At 49.6% G+C, this 8,825-nt stretch overlaps 1 pseudogene; it reads right to left on the reverse strand.

Annotated features, from left to right (window-relative positions):
* Window positions 1-560: 560 nt before the first annotated feature.
* Window positions 561-8,203, reverse strand: LOC103220990 (ankyrin repeat domain-containing protein 11-like; annotated as a pseudogene).
* Between the last annotated feature and the right edge of the window lie 622 nt (window positions 8,204-8,825).

The raw sequence follows: 8,825 nt of genomic DNA on the forward strand, positions 1-8,825 counted from the left end.
AGATACAAACCACGTGGATTTGACTCCATTAAAAACACTACCGGGGTCCTGGTTTTGTGTCCCTCTGCCTGGGTAGGTGGCATGGCTAACGCCCCGCTCCCCACCAGGTCCTAAGCCCAGTCGGAGGCTGTTGCAGCTCTGTGGCAACAGGACCATGGCTGGGACTGCACTCCTGCCCCTCGGACCTGGAGGTCACTGTTTGTGAGACATAGACACCTTAATTTTATTTTCTTTAGTTGATCAGAATAGAGCAAAAATTTTTTAAAAATCCACTCCGTTCTCCACCTCCTGAAATGCTTCTGCAGTTGGTTGGAGAAAAGGGCCGGAAGGTCACCGTTTTCAGACAGAAGTTGCCAAGTATGCGCCCAGCACAAGGAGCTTTGCCCCCGCCACGGCAACTGGTGGACAAGAGACGTGTTTCACCTCCCCAACGTCTGGACCAGTCTGGAAGGGATGGAGATGTTTTGGCCCAGTGCAGTGTCTCTCGGGGTCTCTCCTCACCCTGGGGCTCAGTAGCAGTCATGCTGCCCTCGCCTGCGTTCTGTGGTCATCCCCCGATGTCACACCGGCAACAAAATAAAGTCGTCGTTGACATCAACCATAGGCATGTAGAAGGAGGGCACCTTGTTCACGCACAGGGATTAGTGCCCGGCAGGGTCCAGCTTCTGCGCTTTCAGCTGCCACTCCATCCTCTGCATGGCATTCAGGGTCGTAGCCTCGTGCTGCTGCCGCATGAGGAGGCAGGTCTTCATGTGGTTGTACTTGTCGTCCAAGTCCTGGAGCCGGAAGATGAACTGAACTGGTGGGCGTTAGGCCGGTCGCGCACTGACTTGTTCTCATCACCCTGGCTCTCTAGGGGCATGTTTTAAACCTCAGAGTCCAGCAGCATCGTGCCGGCGCTGAATAGCACTGCCTGGTTGGCGACGGTCCTGGCTGCCGGGCAATGAACCTGCAGAATCTCCTGCTCACGGGACACATCAGCTTCTCCCGATCGATGCTGTGCTGCAGACGCAGCTTTCCCCGGACGGCCTCCTGCTGCCTGAACAGCTCCTTCAGGGACTCCGCCAGTGAGGGAGGGGGTGCGATCACCGGGATGTGGAGCTTGCTGAGCGACTTGCTGTCCAGGAGATAGGATCCCGTGTAGGTGACGTATTCCGCGTGCCACTGGGGCGCCTGCGGTGAGATGCAGCGCAGAATCTTGAGCTTCTCCTGGATCTTCTTCCAGGTCTGCAGGAATTCGAAGTAGGGGTTGACCCTGTCGCTGTAGTAGGGCTCGATGGCGTCCAGCTTGATGGCGTCCACGATGGTGGCTAGCGTCTGCTGGATCACCTCCGGCATCCAATGCGTGGACGTGTTCAGTTGCTGGGTGGAGCGCTGGAAGCAGCGTTTGCCGAATGCTGGGCCTGGGCGTAGTCCTCCTCGGAGCCGCGAGTGAGGTTGTGCTCTACTTGCTCTGACTCACGAGCATCTGCCGGTTCCTGGTCATGTGCTGAGGGTTCTCCCCCACTCTGGGGACCTTCAGGGCTTCGGCCGTGGGTTTTGGTTCTGGTTCTGTGGCTTCTCGGTGGATGCTGCAGGGAGGGCCTTCGGCTGGGGCGGCAGGACTGGAGGCCTCAGTGTTGTCCTGGGGGCCAGCACTGTCTGCAGCCTAGGCTTGTGCCACAGTGTCCATGGAGGGTGGGGGGAGTTAGGGGCACAAAGGGATGCGGCGGGGGGTGAGGGGGCTTCAGCCTTGGCCCCCTGGTCTCCACTCTCCAGTGGGCACTGTTCAAGGGGAACGGGCATGGGCTCCATGCTGGTGTCCAGATCCCCAGAGTCCCTCTCTTCTGGCACTGCCTCTGCCTCCGTAGCTTCTAGAACCACGTCCAGCTTTGGCTCCTCTGTGGGGAGCTGGGTGGTGGCCTGGTCGGGAGGCAGTGCTGGCTGCTCCTCAGCCACTAAGGCGGAAAGATCCCTACCATTTATGACCACGGGGCCCCTGGAGAGATCTTTTCTGAAGGAGCAAGACTTTCTTATACGGGTTCTGTTTCAGCATCTGGGACATCTTTAGTCTGCAAGGGAAGCTCCGGCAGTGAGAGGGACCGCAGGTCCAGGTCGTCTTCGGGGCTGGCGAAGGCGTCTGCCCAGGGCACCAGATCCACCTGGCCGAGGGTAGCCAGGCTGTGACTGTTGTCCAGGAAGCTATTTTCCAGGGATTCCAGAGCCTCCACCTGAGCCACAGCCTCAGGGGCCACGTCCAGCGGAGCTTCCGAAGTGACTTGCAGTTGCTGAAGAAGGACTCCAGCCCGGAGGGAGGGGCGTAAGGAGCCGCCTGTGAGGTAGAGATGGAGGGGGGATGGCTTCTGCCCAGTCTTTGATGTCCTCCAGTCCTGGCTCAGCAATGGGCAGAGTGTTTCAGGAGAGAGGCGGAAGTGGGGCGGGTATGGCACCTCTGAGGTGCTGAAGGGCCCTGGGGCTGCAGAGTGGAGGGAGTCCGCAGAGCAGAAATATTTCGGGGACTCAGGGAATCTTTGTGGAGACTTCAGCAGGAAGTCTGAGCCCACTGGCCAGTTGACAGGGTTTTCAGAGGCGCTCCCGATCAGACTAGAAGCAAGGGCCTGCTCGGCGGGGTGGGTCCACTCGACAGGCTCCCCTGTAATGATGGTGCTGACCCTCGTCCAGCGGCTCCAGGTAACTGGGCTCTGGGGGGATGATGGGGCCATAGCCTGCTGGTCCTCGGTGGCGTCCAGGTGCGGGGGAATGGCCCCTTCGAGGGAAGGAACCAGCAGCTTACCTCTGGGGGAAGGGGAACGTTTTGCTTGTAAACTTGAGAAGACGCCCTCTGTAGACGGGGTGATAGTGACAATGGCAGAGCGTCGACTTTGGGCAATAGGAGGTCATAGTCTGTGGAATATTACCCTGAGGACAAGCAAGCAAATTTCTCCGTGGGAACCGGGGGCAGGGGCGCCCTGTCTTCCATCTGGTGCGGCAGGGGAGCGTCGTAGCTGGAGGTGGCAGGAACACTCTGCTGCCTGAAGAGCTTGTCTTCCACTCTGAATTCATCCTAGGGAGTCCTCCTAATATCGACAGAAACCAACCGGTAAATGTTTGTGGAGAGACGCTTGGCAGGAGCCTGGCTGGCGTCTTCCGAAAGCCCACTTGATGTCACGGAGAACCTGTCAAAAAAGGAGGGAGACAGGTGCTGGAAGGGGCAGTGGCCACAGATGTGGAGTGCTGGGGGAGTCGGCGCAGTCGAACACAAGGTCCGTGTAGTCATCGGCGCTGCAGGAGGGGGTCCTGGGCGTGTGCATTACCTCCTCGCAGCTGGGGCAGGACAGCACCGACGTAGGGGTGGGCACACCAGTAGGTCGGCTCTAGTCAGGCCTGGGAGAGGCAGGCAGGACCTCTTTCATGTGAGGCCCTGCGAGCCAGTCTTTGGAGTCTGCACCTGATCCCAGGTGTAGCTTATTTTTGGCAGCAGGTGGAATAGGAGTCGACTCCTTGAGATTTTTGTCTTTAAACGGAGGGTCCAGCCCAGGCGGTTTCTTGGCAGAAATGTCCAGACCCTTCTTCCACCCGTTGTCTGCTAGCTTCGCCCTCTCCTTGAGGTTGGGATCTCCGGACCGGTGCCTCAGCTTCTCCATCTGCTTCATCCTCTCCTTGTGCCCCTTGTGGCACTCCTCGATCTCCAGGTCCTTCTGGGAGAACGTCCTCTTGAAGCTGGTCATCATCAGGTCAACGTCCCCCAGGAGTTTCTCCCTGGGCCTGGCATCTTTCTTGCCTGGGTCTTTGAACTGCGATACCTTATCATCCCCCGTTGCTCATCTTCATAGAGTCGCCCTTTTCTTTCTCTGCACTGTCCTTGAATTTCTCCTTCAGTTTGGCCTCCCTGAGACTTGGGTCCTCCTCCCTGGACTTGTCTTTGAGCAGGCGGGGAGGGCTGTCCTTGTTCCTGGCAGTGGGCTTCTCCATCCCTGTGATGCGGCAGAAACCGGTCTGCATGCCTGTTCCGGTGCCTCTGTCAGTTTCTCCCCGTGTTTCTGTCTTATTCTTCTCTTTTAGGATGTTGATGGTACTAGATCCATAAGGCTTTAGTTCCTTTTCTATTTTCTTGGAAGGTTCTCTCTCCTAATCACTTTTACCTTTCTTTCTGGTAGAAAATAATTCAATGGTTTTATGTAGCCCATCTTCTATGTCAGCTTTCATGTGAGAAACTCCATAAGCAACCACCTCAGAAAGTCCTTTTCATACTGGCCAGAGTCCTTCCAAGCCCTCCTTGTAATCTCTGCCCTTCTCTTTCTTCTCAGCCTTTTCTTTCTTGGCTCTCTCTCTCTCAGTAGTGGCTCTTCTTGTATGAGGATGAGGATGAGTAGTGTCTGTGCCTCTCCTTCTCTTTCAGCTTCTCCGGGAGGCAGGTGCTCTCCCTGGCCTCCTCCTATGCAGGTGACTGCTTGAGACAGACCTCCCGGAAGGCAGTCAGCCCTGGCTCCTGCTCTCAGTCCGTGAAGCTGTCAGAGGAGACCTCACTGATTTTATCATTGGAGTCTTCTCTGTACTCATGGAGAGCTTCTTCTTCTAACTTTTCAATCAGGCTTTTTTCTGTGTCCGCACTTCTCAAGGACGTCCTCTCCTTGGAATGTTCTTTATCCGACTTCTCTTTGTGTTTGCTTTTAGCCTTGTCTTCAACAGAGTGTTTCTTTTCAGCCTTCTCCGGGAGCTTTTGTTTATTTTTCTTATCTTGCGTGAAGTCCACTGAAGCTCTTTCCTTCCTGTCCTTATACTTTTCTGGTACTCTTTGTCCTTCTTCTCTTTGTGCTTTTCAAGGACTTTCTCTTTTTTGTCTCTCACCCCGTCGGCAGCCCCTCTGTTCTTTCTCTTGGCTTTGGGGTCCTTGTCCTTTTGCCTCTCAGGGTGCTGCTCCTCAGAAGAGGACTTCCTGTGTCTGTCAGAGGCCTGGGCCTCCTACCCTTCCTCCTTCTCCTGGAGGCCATCCACCCTCTGCAAGTGGCTGACCTCTCCGATCTTGAACCCACTCCCTGTGTAGTCATCTTTGTCATCCTCACTTTCTTCTGTGAATACGTCTGCGATGTACCAGCTTTTCTCCTTGCCTTTCTAGTCATTTTTGTTTCATTTTGTTTTTTCAGAGAAGTCTTCTGAGATATTCCCGGGGAAAGTCTTCTCCCTTTTCTCTTTCCCTTGGTCAAAAAATGCTTTCCTTTCTTTGTCTTTGCCATGTGTGTCTTTATGCTTTTTCCTTGGTATCTTGGTATTTTTTTCTCTTTAAAACATTTATCAAATTCTTTGTCCTTCTGACATTTTTTGAGGATAGATTTCTTACTTTTGTCTTTGTTACTGGACTTTTGTGTGTATTTTTCTGGTTTTGTTTTCTCCTTTCTTTCCTTATCAAGGCCGTCCTTCCTCTCTTGCACTGGGTGGTGTGGTTCCCAAGCTCCAGGCCCTTCCCAAAGTCGCAGTCAGACTTTTCCTTGAAGACCATCTGGCAACCACACTCCTTCAGCTCTTTCCGGTGTGCGGTGTCCCTCCTCTGACTTGGCCCTGCTGTCCCTGCGCTCCTTGGAGCTCTGGAGGATGTCCTGTCTGTCCCGCCAGGCCTCTGCGGACTTTCTCTCCTCTTCTTGTGGTTTTCCGAAAGGTAACCGGGGACACTTGACGCTTTTCAGTCTGGCCTTTTCTCTGGCCTTTCGGAAGACCGGCTCTCTGTAGTCTTGTTTCTTCCGGGCCCTGCTGTCCTGCTTACTCTCCTGGCTGTCCTCTTTCACTGTTTCCAAGGTCAGCTTGGCCACAGAGTCATTCTTCAATCCCTGTAGTCTGTCACTGCAGAGTCCTAGCTGTCCCCCACTTTGAAATCAAAGAATGAATCGGACAAGTCAAAAAATCACCAATTTTGCTGATCGTCAGAAAGGCTAAATTTGATGTCTTCATTCTCCAGAAACTGATTTTTATTAAAATATTCATCAAAAGCAGAATCTTCCCTATAAACTTTTTCTTGAGTTTTTCTTTATCTTCTTTAAAAGTCTGCTTCTCTTTTGAAATGTTGTCCTTTTTTTTTTTTTTTTTTTCAGGCAGAGTCTTACCCTGTCGCCCCCAGGCTGGAGTGCAGTGGCACAATCTCGGTTCACTGCAAGCTCCGCCTACAGGGTTCACGCCATTCTCCTGCCTCAGCATCCTAAGTAGCTGGGACTACAGGCGCCCACTACCACGCCTGCCTAATTGTTTTTTGTATTTTTAAGTAGAGACGGGGTTTCACCATGTTAGCCAGGATGGTCTCTATCTCCTGACCTCATGATCCGCTTGCCTCGGCCTCCCAAAGTGCTGGGATTACAGGCGTGAGTCACCGTGCCTGGCCTGTCCTCTTTTAAATCATTCTTTTTCTCTAATTTTTAGGGCTGGTGTTTTGACTTCTTCTTTCTCTACTCTTTATACAGTCTCAGTTTTTGTTCTTCTGAAGACTTTTCATTCAGAGATTTCTCCTTTTCTGTTTTATTTCAACAGTCTTTCTCTTCTCGGAAAGATCTGCTGATGTCTTTGTTCATGTTTTTGATTCTCTTCAGTGATTTTTCATCTTTGGAGACCTTATGATCTCATCTTTACGGAGCCATTCTTTCCTTCTGATTTCATTTTGCTAAGTTTCTCTTCTTTTTTAAAGTGGTCTCGATCATGCTTTAACACTTTTATTTTCAGTAGAAATATCATTCTCTAAAAGTATAGCCTTATCTGACTTTTGCTTGTAGTCCTCTTATTCATATGTAAACCTTTTCAATTTCAGCTCTTGGCTGATAGAACACTGTCCCTTCTCCTTGTTTTTGTGTTTTTGTTTTGTTTTATGTTTTTTGACAACTTTCCCCTTCTTGTCCATCTTGAGGATGGTGCCTCTGTGCTGGAGAAGAAGGGGCTTCTCTTCTCTTGCCCAGCTTCTCTTCTCCTGCCCAGCTTCCTGTGCTCCTGCTTCTTCCTCACTGACTTCAGCAATTCCACACTGGAGCCCTCAGAGGAGTAATCAGACTCGCTTGTCAGTCTCCTCCATGTGGAGTCTGATAAAGAACTGATCTCTGGCCAAGTCAGGAGAGAAATGGTTTTCCACTTGTCTATCTGCTAGTGCTTGGTGTGCTGATCTGTGTGGTTGGGGTTCTGCTTCTGGGTGGCAGAGCCCCCTTGAGATGAGGTGGAGGAAGCAGACAGGGAGATGAACAGGGAGGGGTCCTTCAGTACTAGCGGGGACCCCTTGAGGCAGCTGGAGCTCCCCACGGAGTCCCTGTCACCCTCCCCACTATCTGAAGACTCACTTTCCAACTCTGAGGAGCAGAACTTGTCAATCCATTTTCCAAAGTGAACCTCTCTGCCTTTTGTTTCGTTCCTTCACTTCTTTTTCACTTTATTTTACTTTTCCTTCTGCTGCTTGGCATTAGAAGCCTCTTGTGTCTTACTACCAGGCAATATCCTATGTGCCGAGAGTCTCAGCTTCTCTCCTGTCTCCATGGTGACACTCACATCCTCCTCGTCTGATGTGTCTGACAGGATATGATGGGATGCTTTCTTTCATGCAATAGTGTTATTTTCAGTGTAACTTTTAACCTCCATTTTGGGTATAGAGATAAAACTATTGGATTTTGCTTCGTTTCTTTTCTGTAATACTTTTTCAAGAGGTGCACCTTTCTCTTCTATTTCAGAGACTATTCTTTTTCTTTCTCTTCTATTTCAGAGACTGTCTATTTATTTCTCTTCTTTTTAGAGCACCTTTCTCTTCTATTTCAGTGACTCATAGATATATGGTAAAAAAATAAAAAATAATGTCTTAGATGGCTTCTTCTACTCTTTCAACAACCTTCTTTCTAATTATGGCTACTTACCACTTCTCTGCTTTCATGAATATCTAACTTGTGTTCAATAACCACAAAGTATCAATATCAGCTAATACCTATTCTACATCTTGCAAATAAATAGTGGGATTGTATATACCACTTTAGGCCAGTGTGAAAAGAATCTTACATGCTTCACTTATATTACTAAGTTCTAATCACTTTTTAACTTACCAGTTTCCCTAAAGAAAATACAACCTTCAGGATAGCACCACCAACAAAAAGTCAATTTTGTATGTCTACCTTCTTGTAATAGAGTGAATTATTGTTTCCAATTCATCAGTTCCATGTAGTAGTTATTTATATACTCATCTTCATACCATTGTCATGGCTTCCTTTACCTCCATTGACTTGGTGCTTGGCCATAATCACTTGTTTTGATGAACATAATGCTAATGGACAAGATATGAGTGAACACTTGAAATGAGCATGTATGATGGGCTATGTGCTCTTTTCTTCCATCTTTTTCCATTGGCAGTGTCACCTTGCACTTCCTCTGATCCAAGGATAATAAGTAACACTTAGAGCAGACCTAGAACAACCTCAGAGATTGGGGTCAAACACAGCTGAGCCTAGCCTAGATGGCTAAACCTGAGATGATGTGAAGACATCTATGATACAGATATAAATGCTTATTTTTGTATACCACTGAGATTTTCTGGTGGTTAATTTTGTAGCATTATGTTTAACTCTCTATATTTATTACAGTGTTTACAATGTAGTAGGTATCTCAATATTTATTTAAAATGAACAGAATGACTATTATTTAAATCAACCCATTAAACAGACAGACACATTTGGGTAGATGATACTGCACTCAATAATCCTAAACAAGATGGGAGTTTTTAAGAAAACCCATATGGATAGATGAGAGTATGTCCCCATCACATGGCCAAATACTGACTAAAGTTGTTACATGAAGAAGATGATGTATCACCTAGTACTCTGGATAAAAAAATCTAGTTGGAG

The sequence above is a fragment of the Chlorocebus sabaeus genome, chromosome 14, assembly GCF_047675955.1.
Source record: "Chlorocebus sabaeus isolate Y175 chromosome 14, mChlSab1.0.hap1, whole genome shotgun sequence".
Lineage (NCBI taxonomy): Eukaryota > Metazoa > Chordata > Mammalia > Primates > Cercopithecidae > Chlorocebus > Chlorocebus sabaeus.